General features: G+C 65.0%; 1 protein-coding gene across 9 annotated transcripts in view; it reads right to left on the bottom strand.

The window, feature by feature from the left end:
• Positions 1-12,062, bottom strand: part of LOC111161181 (PITPNM family member 3) — a 61,945-nt gene that overhangs the window by 46,976 nt on the left and 2,907 nt on the right. The gene's annotated exons all lie outside the window — the stretch shown is intronic.

Genomic DNA, 12,062 nt, shown 5'->3' with positions numbered 1-12,062 from the left:
GCCTCATGGAAGGCCCAGAGCTGTGGCCTCTAGGTCCACACGAGGCACGATGGGCACCGGTGGCCCTCCGGGGCAGTGAGGACACACACGGGACGTGGCCTCCTCCTCCGCCCACCCGCGCCGGGCTGCCCTGGAGCCCCTCTCTAAGCTCCCTCCACAAGCACCCGGGCGCTCACGTCCTCCACTCGTCCCCAGACCCGTGAAGAGTGGGGACTGTCCAAACTGAAACCATGAAGGTGTCGGGAGAAACCTGCCCCGTCACTTTCCTGAGGGTCATCGGGGAGCGGTTTAACCATCATGTCTGGCAGCACCGGAACCTGGAAGGTGCCCCGGCGTCCACGTGGGGACAGGACGGAACAGTGCAGTCGTCCCGGTGGAAGGACGCCCACGGGCACGGCCAGGAGGGAGAGAGGCAGGAAGGGCCGGGACGGTGTGTTCCTCTGGGCCAGTTTGGAAAACACGCCTGTGTCTGCACACGGGTTCTGGCGGCGTGTTGGTTAAATGCTCAGGTCTGAGGAGGGATGGCCTGGATCCACGGTTGGGCTGCGGCCCTGAGAAGCTATGGGAGGGCGGGTGAGCCCCTCCACGGCCCCTGTGCCTCAGTTTCCCCAGCTGTAAGGTGAGGACAGCTCACACCTGCCAGGGAGGGTGTCCCCCTCAAGCGACACATCACAGCGCTCGTGAGCCCACAGCGACGTCCGCGACAGAGATTATGGTACAAATTTACGTCCAGCCATGTCACCGTGTCAGGGAGGAGATGCCCAAGACGCCAGCAAACGTTCCTGTGGAGCGGCTCTGACGGGAGGAGGCTGGGGAGACGCGGCTTCTACAGGGCTGAGTGATTCGATTCCCGAGTCAACCTATTCTACCCATTTGAGGAGGGGTGTTTCCTCACACCTTCACATCTTTAAAACCGGACCGCGTGGCCTGAGAGCGCACGTCCCAGCTCCCAGGGGGCGCTGGAGCGACTCGGGCTCCGATGGCACGGACCCGCTCGCACACGGGCCCTTCGGGAAACACTCGAAACTTTTCTTTCAGCAAACGTCCTTACAGGTTTCCTAATCACGCTTCCTCTCCTGCAGCGGAAGGCCCGGTGATCACATGGCACGTCGCACAGGAGACACGCAGAACGCACGGTCACCGACCATGTGACTGGAGAGATCTGGTCACCAGTAGGGACTACGGCGTCTTAGAGTCTAGGGGAGACAGTGAAACCATCCTGCACTCAGGGCTGGTCCTCCCGGGGCACCAGCCCTGGCCAGCAGGTCACACGTCATGTGTCCGGAGAGATCTGCCTTCTTATAGAAGATCCCTGTCTCAGTTTCCTCATCTGCACATTGAGGAACCTGACGGCGAATGTCCGTTTTCGATTCTGACCGGCATCGGAGGAGCCCGTCTGGCACACACGCCAATGAGCAAGGGAGAGGTGCGTGGTGCCCCAGCCCTGGCTACGGGAGCCGGGCGTGGGCACTGCAACAGCCCCAGGGAGCCCACGGCAGCCCTGTCCCCTCCGTGCCCCGCACCCCTGCAGGAAGCTGGCACTGCTCCCTGCTATACGCCCAGATCCCACAGCACAAACTGTTCCTGAAGGGCGAGACCAGCCCCATGGGCCCAGGGACCCTGCCCCTGTCTGTCGCTGTAGCCTCACCCACCACTAACTCCCAAACGCACCCCCAGCCTGAGCACCATGCCGGGAGCCAGGCCAGAAGCATGCTGGGAGGTGCGTTCTGAAGCCCGGAGTCCCAGCTAGGGGCACCCACATTCCCCTCAGGGACTCTCTAAGCTCTCGACGCTTGCCGGTCCCTGTGGACCGCGTGGCAGGCTGGGCAGCCAGTCCCTGCTCACAGACTCTGTCTTTCCTGCGAGGTTGCACCAGTGTTGGGGGGAGGGGGTGCTCCAGCAGCTGTGGCAAGACAGGGAAAAGCAACCAAAGGGATACGGATTTGAAAGGAAAAACCCAAACCGCCTCGATGCTCAGACGGCATCATGTCTACACAGAAACAAAACCTTTACAGAATCGAAAAAACCCACCGGCAACGGCCCTGGAACAGCACGGTCGCCGGGTATGAGACCGACACACGAAGCCAGCCGCACCCCTGCGTTGTCAGGAGGAGCCGGAGTTAGAAACTTAAGAAGCAAAACCATTTATAACCTGCACCAAAAAAACCAAACCCACAAAAAGAAGCGCTTGAGTAGAAACCGAATGTATGCAGAGAGGCCTGCGATCCAGAAAGCACCGTCATTTAAATGTCCTGCCGAATTTACCTTAACTCACACACGTTCCCGGTCAGCAGCACGTACACTAGACTGACACGCAGATGTGCCTCGCTGCGCACACCCACTCTGGTCCACGAGGTGAAGCCTGGACGGCCAGGACGGTCCCACTGTCCCTGCTGTTTGGTCCCTGAGGGTCGGGCGGGGCAGCGGGCTCAGCGGAAGCTTCACGCCAGTCTGTCCGGTGCCTGAGCTTGAAGGGCAGAGGCTCCGGGATCTATAGGCCATGCACCGGCGCCTCCCACATCCTTCCCTTTGGGCCACCATCCCTCTAGGTCACTGCCACGCTGACCACGGGTGTGACGGGCTGGGCTTCGTGGGGGTCCCAGTGGGGGGGAGCCGCTGCAGGGGAGCGGCGGGATGAGGACGTGAGACCGTCCTATAGATGCGTCGGTCCATGAGAAGAAGCCAGACACACCGAGCATGTGTACACGTGTGTCCTGCATACACGCGTGTGGGGTACACAGGCAGAAGGCGTGCACATGACCCGCCCCCCAGCTGAGGGTGTGGGCCGCTGTTTGCTCGAGGCCACAAAGCCCGTCAGTGACCGAGGCGGCGCGGGAAGTGGGACCCATCCAACCTGCCCTCTGGCTCTGCGAGTCAGTGTCTGGGTATCCTCGTGCCCGAGGCCGCCCTTCCTGAGCCTGTCCGAAAGACACGCCCAAGCACATGTGCCCCCACAGAACGCCCTCCCCGTCTCTGTGCCTCACGCACACACCGGCTCGCCGGCAGGCGTGGACACTCAGCAGAAATGTTACCATGTGGCCGTGGAGCGACACCAACCCGGGCTCCCACCACCACTTACAGGCCCGGGACAGAAACTCACGAAGCTCGTGGGGCCTTGCTTCTGTCGCCTGCGAGATGGGCATCGTAGCTCCGACCCTGACCTTGGGAATTCGGCCCAGACTGCCCACTGTAGGGTCCAGTGCCCTGGCCCCCACCAGCGGCAGGACTGAGGTATAGCCAGGGCTCACGGGGGCTTCCCAGCAGCCCCCCCACGGCCACAGACCTGTCCACGTCCTTCAAGGCCCACCTGACATCCTCCAGCAGACTCTCCTCCTGTCCCACCTCCTCCAACACACTTACTTAAAGCTCTAAATCGGGACCCAAGAGAAAGGGGGAAAGCCAGCCTCGCTGTCCAGAGGGATGCTGAGGATCCCTTGCCCCCATGAGGCCCTGACCCCCAGCAGGCTCCGAGCTCTCTCCTGCCGCCCAGTGTAGTCTTGTCACGGGCCTGGGCCTCCCCAGCACGAGCTCCGATCACTGGCCACACCTGTTCACCTTCCCCAAGTGGGCTGGCCCAGGGACACAGCAACGGAGGGACACACGGACAGGAGCCATCAGGAATGCTCGGCCCTGTGCTAAGGAACCCCCAAAGTGGCCCCAACCTGCGGGCAGGAGCCTACCTGAGGGGAGACACCATGCTGAGCTCAGGAGCCCTGCCCAAGGGGGAAGGCAACGCTGACTCTTCTGGAGCCAGGCCATGAGCCAGACCGCACCCTGGGGGAAGGAGTTAAAGCCGAGCCAACCTGGACTGGTCCCTGCCCCTGGGATGCAGCTTCGCTAGAGCCCAGGACAGACGAGGGGCAGCCCAGCCACTGGGCTGAAGACCAGTTCCGCACCCCACAGTGTGGGCAATGTGTCCCACAGGCAGAGGCCCTGCAGGCTGGAGGACCCAGAGGCCTTCCTGGGGAGGGGGCCCAGCTGAGCCTTAGGGGCAGGGTGTACTGGGTGGGCAGGGTGGAAGGGAGGACAGACACAGGTCAGCGCAGTCAGACCACGACTGCAGATGCTGGATGGAGAAGCTTCTCTTCTGGAACGGGAAGTCTGGCTCATCAGAGCACGGAGGGGCCCCGGGCGTCTGCGGTGACGGCCACACAGAGCCGGGGTTGAAGCAGCACCTGCCAGCTGCCTCTGAGGGCTCCAGCGCCTCCGAGCGGCCGGGCAGGGCCGTCCGGCCCTGGGCCAGCCCGAGGCCAGATGTGAAGCCACGGCGGACATGGCGCCTGTGAGCCACGTGCACCTCAGGGCAGCAAGGGCTCTGCTGGGGCTCCCTTAGGAGCACGGCATCACAACTAGTCTCATGACACTCAGAATCCCACCCCGCTGCTCCGGCCTGGGCTCCCACGAGTCCACACGCAGGACCTGGAGTGAGACGCAGGGGTCTGGCCCCGGCCCCAGAGCCTGGCCTTCCACCTCAGGCAAGCACGATGTGGACCACCGTCCTGCTCACCCACCCCCTGGAGACTGGTTCAGATCCCAGGCCTGCCTCTCCGCCATCCGCCGGGCATCTCAGTAACTGCTGCTAACCACGCTGTGCCTCAGTTTCCCGCTCTGGACGTGGGGCTGTAACAGCACTCAGAGCGCTGTGAGGACTGCACGAATGAGCGTCCGTAACAGGCTTAGCACCGCGCCCGCACTCCGCCGGCGTCTGTGCACACAGACCCCATGGGGCTCCCGCCCCGCACCGGCACAGCTCCCCGTCCCCCAGACTCTGAGCATCACGAGGCCAGGACTTCTGGGCTCCTGCTGCACATGGCGTCTGGGAGGCCCTGGACCACGCTCCCTGGGTCCCCACCCTCCCCTCATTCCCACCTGTGCTGGGGGATCAGTGCAGAGCCTTCCCAGCCCCGAGTGGGGTCTGGAGCCTGCCTCCTCTGTGCACCCCTGACGTCCTTCTCCTGGGCCATCAGAGCCTGGGTCCAGGCCTGCCTGCCTGCCCCACTGGGCAGTGGGTTCCCTGGGGCACACCCTTGGTGGGAACCCTCCAGGACTGGGCACCAAGGAAGCTCTCGTTCTGCTGGGCACGGCCCCCTGCGGGAGAGACCTCAGGGGTGGCCCTTCGGGGGAGCATCCCGTGCACCTGTCCTCACCCCCCTCTCTGGGTCACCACGGGTCCAGGAAGCAGGCCTGTCCAGGGCCGACCAGCCCGTGCTCAGCCCTCACGGGTGCCACCAGGGAGGGATGAGAGGCCAGAAGAAGCCGCTGAAGGAGACCGATGCAGGTTGGGGGTTGGTTGCTATGGAAACAAGTCCTAACTCTTCCCAAACTGCTGTATGCGCCACTGATGCGCGTATGGGCTGGGCTGTTTCGGGGACACGCGGGGAGCCCTGGGAGGGCCTGTCTGCTGGGGCTCTCGCACCCGGAGCCCAGGCCCTGGATGACCAGAAGGAGCCCAATCCAGCTCCTGGGGGACCAGGTGGCCCCACGAGTCCGGGCGTGGGCTCCAGGCTGCAGAGTGGCCATGAGACCGTCCACAGCCCACGCCTGGAGCAGTGGCCCAGACGGAGGCACGGTCCCGGCACACAGCAGGCCACGGCCCCCATCCCTGCCGCTTGGTACCCATGGCCATGGCCCTGTGGCAGACCCAGCTGCAAACTGGGCACCAGTGCCAGCTGCCGTCTTCCACCTGACCCTGGCCATACTGGCCCCGGGCACGACAGAGGGGCTTGGCCTCTGCCAACACAGACTCCTGGGCAGTGCCTCCCACAGCTCCCTTCCTGCATGGCCCAGGAGGCCAGTGAGGAAGGGCCGTCGCCCCCACCTGCAACCGGCCTGCCCACTGTCCCAGCCCTGTCCCCAGACACTGGCTGGAGGCAGATCAGGACCCCAGGGTCCCCACAGGACACATGTGGCTCAACCAGTTACTCTGAAACTATCTGCCTTCTGATGGCTCGTGAACATGACACTGCGACGCTCGCTAGTTCCCGTCTTTAGGAGAGAACCCGTGATTAACCGCTTTGGCTACCTATGGCATTTCCATCAGCCCTGCCAGCCTGGCTCCCCAAGGGTCAGAGCTGCTGGGAGCAAACCTCCGAGGGCCCAGCGGTCCGTCCCCCAGACTCCCGCTCCATGAGGAGAAGGCGTTGTTCTCCCGCGAATGGGAGCTCCCACAGAGGGCTCAGCTGCCTACAGGCCGCTCAGGAGGGCGGTGGGGATGGAGGCCCCCCCCAGTCACACCCCCAAGCCCCTGTGGGGAGTGGGGGACAGAGCCCACGGAAGAAGCTGCAGAGACCCTCCCCCCCAGGAGCCGGCCTGCACTGTGGCAAGAGCCCCAGAGGCCACCCTTGGCAGCCGGGGAGCAGCGAGGGCCAAGGTGACCCTGCGTGGGCCTCCTTACTACCTGCCGCTCCGAGGCTGCTCCAGAGAGCACAGGGGACCCCAGGCCACCTCCTGCCCCGCGGGCTCCCCACCTGGTGCTGACTCGGAGCTGGGGCCCCGGAGCTGGGGCTGCGCGAGGCTCTCAGCGCTCCTCCAGGTTCCCGGGAACAGAGCGACAGCAGGGCAGAGACACCCCACACGTCCTGGGCAGTAACGGGAAGGCCGAAAATAGCTCTTTTTACCACCAAGGATGACTCCAGAGTTGCTCAGCCGGGACCAGACTCCCAGGGGAGGGACGTGGGCGAGGACAGGAGAAGGAAGCCTCAGGCCATGGCCAGGCAGAGGCGTCGAGGAGGAGGACAGGGGTCCACAGGCTGTGGAGCGGTCGGGGGATGGTCAGGGGTACGCGAGCAGGGACGGGCGGCCACGGCTGCTCCACACCCCGAGTCCTGCACCCCGCGGGCTGTCCCTGAGCAGGAGCTCTGCGGGAGGTGACCGGCTCAGCTACAGGCCCCTCGGAAGAGGCCGCTCTCAGACACAGCCTGACAGGTTTCCATCTTTGCTTCCAACCCTCGTTGGGCATCCCGGCTATGAGACGGCGACCTCCCTCCCCTCCAGAACAACGGCCATCTGGGAAGGGGGGGCGCCTCCTCGCTGGCCTCCCCCACACCAGTCTGCAAACACGCAGGTGACCCTCTCCAGGGAGCACGGGCTCTGGACTCCCCGGGTCACCCACCCCTGGAGGGTCGGCCCCGGGCTCCGCTGCTCACCGGCCTGGGGACCAGCCGGGCCGAGAAGCCGCGACAGCAGCTTGTGGACCAGAAACCCCGTTTCTGGTGTCTGACGCAGCAGCACCTGCCACCGCCAGCCCCGGCCACACAGGCTGACCCCTCTTCCCGCGGCCTCAAAACCTCCCCTGCCCTGGGGCATGAACGTGTCCCACAGACGGGCCACCCCCAGCCTCAGAGTGAACCTCACAAGCACCTCCCTGGAGAGAGCCTGGAGGTGGGGGGTGGGGGGGGCACAGCAGGGACCCAACTCCAGCCGGAGCTGCTGACAGGCAGGCAGCGCCCCCCACCCACACGCAGACCCCGTGAGGACTAGGGCCCCGCACAGCTGGGCGGGCGGGCCCTGGAGGTGGCATTTACCTCCGGAGTGACTCACGGAGGCTCCATTCCTTTGCAAGGGGGGGGGGAGTGCAACTTAGCATTTTCTTTCTCTTTGAGAAAACAAGGATTTTAAAGCCGGGAGTAGAGAGAATTTGAGGGCGTGTGGGGGGGGGCTGGGATCTCGTGGTTTCCAGGCTCACTGGTGACGTGCTCTAGGCCCCTTCCCACCCCAGGCCCTGGGTGGGGGAGTCGGCCACCCCCTTCCCGGCCTGGCTGCAAATCTGGTGACCCCCAGGGCATGTGGGCTCTCTGTGCTGGGCCCCATCCCCCACAACCCCTCTGGGGTCCCTGGGGGGTCAGGAGAGCAGAGAGGAGACCCCCCTCCCCCACCCAGAGGACAAGGCCATAGGGACGGGCCAAGAAAGAAGAAAGACCAGTGTTAAAGCCACAGCAACTTTAGAGCCAGTCCTGGTTCCCGGGGCTCTTCCACTCCCCTTCCCCAACCCCCCACCCTTGAGGAAACTGAGGCCCAGGAGGGCAGGTCAAGGTTAAGCCCCGACCAGCCCCGGGTCCTACTTCCAGCCCAGCCTCTGATTTCACAGGGTTCTAGAACGAGACACTTCACCCTCCCAGGACTCCGTTTCCTCATCCGCAAAATGGGAGTGACGTGGAGCCTCACCGGAGAGGCGCTGTCCAGTCAGTAGGTGGGAGGCCTGACATCACAACCACGGTGCCTCCAGACCCCCAGCCAGAACCCACCAGAACATCCCACTCCCCATGAGCATTCACACCCCCGTCCTTGAAGACACAGACCTCAGGAGAGGGCCCCGTGCCCTCTGGGCCTCAGTCTCCTGCCCAGCTAATTCACAGGTGGGACTGGAAGCCTCAGGGCATAGGAACGGGTCTGTAAGCCGGCGTCACACCCTCTGGCCAGTGGGACGCAGATCTGGCCCCTGCAAGGGGGGTCTAGCCACGTGCTCATGCTCCGTGTCCCACTGAAAACTCCCAAACAAACGGCCAGGTAGACGGGGCCTCCCACTAAGACAGGGGCTCCGGGGCCCAAGGCCACAGGCCTGAGACGAGACTCAGGGACCCAGCAGCCCGCGCAGCCCAGGCTGAAAGGCAGCAAAGCGTCTCCGGTGGACGCCTACCGGGCCCACCGGCTCTGCCCCTGGCAGTGGCTCAGACAATGGCATCACGCCTCCCCAAAGTGCGGCTGAGTCGGTCCCTCCTCTAGGAGAGGACCAGTCCCCTGCCCAACCCGGCCCAGGCCCCGCAGGCCCCTCCCCTCGGAGCAGGGCCAGCCCCTGGGAGCTAATAAACTGGTTCCTCCAGCCCAAGGCCCTGCCCTGCTGAGAAGAGGTCCCAAACTGCTGGGGCACGGGGAGGGGGGGGGCGAGGGGAGGCGGGCAGGGGCAGGAAGCAGCCCTTCTCCACAGAGCCAGCCCAGGCCTCACCTGCCTCTCCCCCGGGGCAGAGAGTCTGCCAAAACTCCCAACCTGCCATCGGCCCCGTCCTCCATGCTGCTCTCCGTCCTGAGCTCTTTCCAGTCCCCCAACACCCCTCCCCAACCCCTCCACACCCCCCTCCTCCTCCGTCCAGCCCCTCCCCAACCCCAGGCCTGCCCCTCGCCATCTTCCTGTCCAAATTCACCAGCCTCTAAGGCGTAACGCCTACAACCTCTAGCCTTCACTGTCTCGGGCCTCCTCTGTTCTGTTCCGCCACCCACAGGTAGTCCTGGCGTGCAGACGACCGTCCCCGCAGAGAGGCCTGTGATGCAGAGGACCGTCCCCGCAGGGAGGCCTGGCCCCTCCTTGTCCACCAGACCTAGAGCTCCCTCAGGTCCTCCCCTCCCAAGACTGGATGCAGGGCACCACAACAGCTCTGGCCTGGGTGACTGAAGTCTCCCCAGAGACCCGGACCCGGTAACAACCTGTTTGGGACCAACACTCTAACTTATCCAATCCCTTCTGGAAACTCCCAACATGTTTTCCTGCACCTGGGATCTCCCGGCAAAGTGAAAGTCTTTTTACTGCTTCCCATCAGCGCCTGTCGGACATAGCTGACATAGCCATGGCTGGCTGCTCAGGCTGGACACTGCACAAGCCCAGGAACACCATTCACTAGCCCACGATATGATAATCCCAGAGTCATGCACTATGGTGACTCTGGGGCCCAAACCCCTGTCTCTTCCCTCACTAGGCGGCCCCTTGGCCAGTTTTCAGAGGGAACGTCTCACAGGTCACAGAACACACCCTGACTCACAGGCCAGCCTCCCACAGCTTTCCCCCACAACCTTCAGCCTCTCTTGGTTCCAGCGTCACCTCCCAGGGTGGCCTGATCATTTCTGACCATCGGTCTGCCCATCCACCGCGGACGGTCGTGAGCATCCACACCTCTCTGTGTTACGACCCCCCTTGCACCCCAGTTTCTCTAGCTGTAGCGAGAGGGCTGTGGGCCCCCGTCTGTGAGGCCGTCTCTGTTCTAAAGCTGGCCAATCTATTCTGTTCCGGCTTTGCTGGTGTGGCTCCCGTGCACGTGCCACCGAGAGCCGTTTTCAGGTCAGTAGGCTTAGAGCCTGAAGAGCAGAAGGGACATTTGCAAAATGCAAAGCAGCCCAGAAGGACTGAGCAAAGCAGGCATCGACCCCTCTTACGGGGTCAGTCCCAGCGGCTCCTGGGAGGGGCAGCTGAGTACAGGAGTGAGGGGCCTGGGTGCTGGGACCCACCGAGGAGGGCGTCCCAGCTCCCCGCAGGGAAGGGCCGGGCACAGAACAGACGCTGAGAAGACAAGATGTTAGAGCAGTGCGAGGTCCAGCCGCTCCGGCCCAGGCAGTGCCTCACCTGCCGCTGTCAGCCTGGGACCCAAAGGACCACGGGCCACCGCACAGGGGCCGAACGGCACCCCAGGCTGTGGGGGCCGCTGACGGGGCCATGATGGAGACAGTCCCTCACTTCCTCCTTCAGAGGAGGCTCTGCCCGGACCCTCTGTTTCTGATGCCTTAGGAGGGGGAGAGAAGCATTTCCCCCTCTGGGATCACTGTGCACGGTGCCTGGAACACAGTTCAGGCGTGCGGCTGGCTGCTGTCGTCATGGCCGTGCCCCAGCAGGTGATCTGTGCAGGGCTGTGCACGCAAACGCACACACGCACACACGGAGCGGGGATGGTGGGCGGGACACACACCCTGCCTTGCCCTGTGGGAGCAGTGGGGGTGGGGAGGGACCCCAGCTCCAGGAGGAGGGAGGGAGACAGCGTTTTTCAGCCTGCCCCGCGTTATCTCCTGGTGCCTCCTGCAGCACCTCCATGAGGAATGGGTGTTTAGCTGTGCTGCACACTTGCTGGGTCTCGCTTGGCCCGCCCCACCCCTGCAGGGCTCCTTGGGGGCCATAAGTCACAAGCCCAGCATGTGCAGGCGGTGGTGGGGGGTAGATCCAGCCCCGGCCCAAGGTCCAGAGCACCACTCGTGGGGTGGCACTGGATCTGCACAGAGCCCAGGGCGCTCACACTGAGTGTGCACACGGGAGAATCCACACTTGTTCTGGCCCGGTCACGGCCTGCAGGGAGGGTGGGGTCGTACCAGACCAATGCCGCGTCCCGAGATGGCACAGCACCTGCCGACGTCACAGGCTTGGTGTGAGTTCTCGGAACATTTACACGCACCAGCCTCCCCAGCCCAGCCTGCTGAGACCAGGCTGGCGGTCGCCCACACCGTGGGGCCGGCCTCGGGGACTCTCCCCACCGCGGGGCCCAGAGTGTGGTGCAACTCCTGCTCCCCAGCGCCCAGCTCAGGGCCTGGCACACAGCGGATGTTGGTGAATAAAAGTCCGTCAGAATGAATGAATGAACGAATGAACTAATGACTAACGCCCACTCCCTCACACCACGGGTCTGCTCCTCCCGCACCTGGGGAAGGGCAGAGCCCAGGGGACCCCAGAAGAGGCTCCACCTTCAGACCCCCGCACCTGACGCTCTGCCTCCGGGGTCGGGTGGGGGGAAGGGGTGGGACGGTCCCTGGCGGTGCGGCCCGAGCACCCCTCCTTCCCAAGAAGGAATCTGGGTCTCCCAACTGAGCTGGGGGCGGGGGCATCAGCGCGTCCTGTTTAGAGCAAGGGGCAGGACAGGGGGGCGCGTCCTGGCTGGCGCTGGGGGCGTGGGATGGAGCGGCGGCCACCGGACAGCCCCTGAGGTCCCCGCGCCCTGGGCTGCCCGTGCGGGTGGCAGTGGAGGCCTGGGGGGCGGCCTGACCCCGACCTGGGCGCCGCAGACCCGCCCCCACCCGCGCCGGCGCCGTTCCTCCAGGTGCCGGGGGGCGCAGGAAGGACGCGGGGCGCACGGCCCTCCCGGAACCTCCGCCCACCTGCGCGGGGGCTCACCTGGGCCCGCGGCCCCTCCTCGCGCCGCGCGGGTCCCTCCCCCCGGCCGCCGGCCCTGCCCTCCCGGCGCCCGCCCTCACCTGCGTGGCCCGCCTGGGCCATATCCCGGGCGGCGGGCTCCGGCTGCGCCGCGCGCGCTCCTCGCCGCTCCCCTGCCCGGCCCCGGCCGCCGAGCCGCCTCCGGCCCCGAGCGGACTCCGCGCGC

Source organism: Enhydra lutris, unplaced genomic scaffold (assembly GCF_002288905.1).
Source record: "Enhydra lutris kenyoni isolate GAN:26980312 unplaced genomic scaffold, ASM228890v2 scaffoldscaffold82, whole genome shotgun sequence".
Lineage (NCBI taxonomy): Eukaryota > Metazoa > Chordata > Mammalia > Carnivora > Mustelidae > Enhydra > Enhydra lutris.
This window is presented reverse-complemented; position numbering and strand designations above follow the sequence as displayed.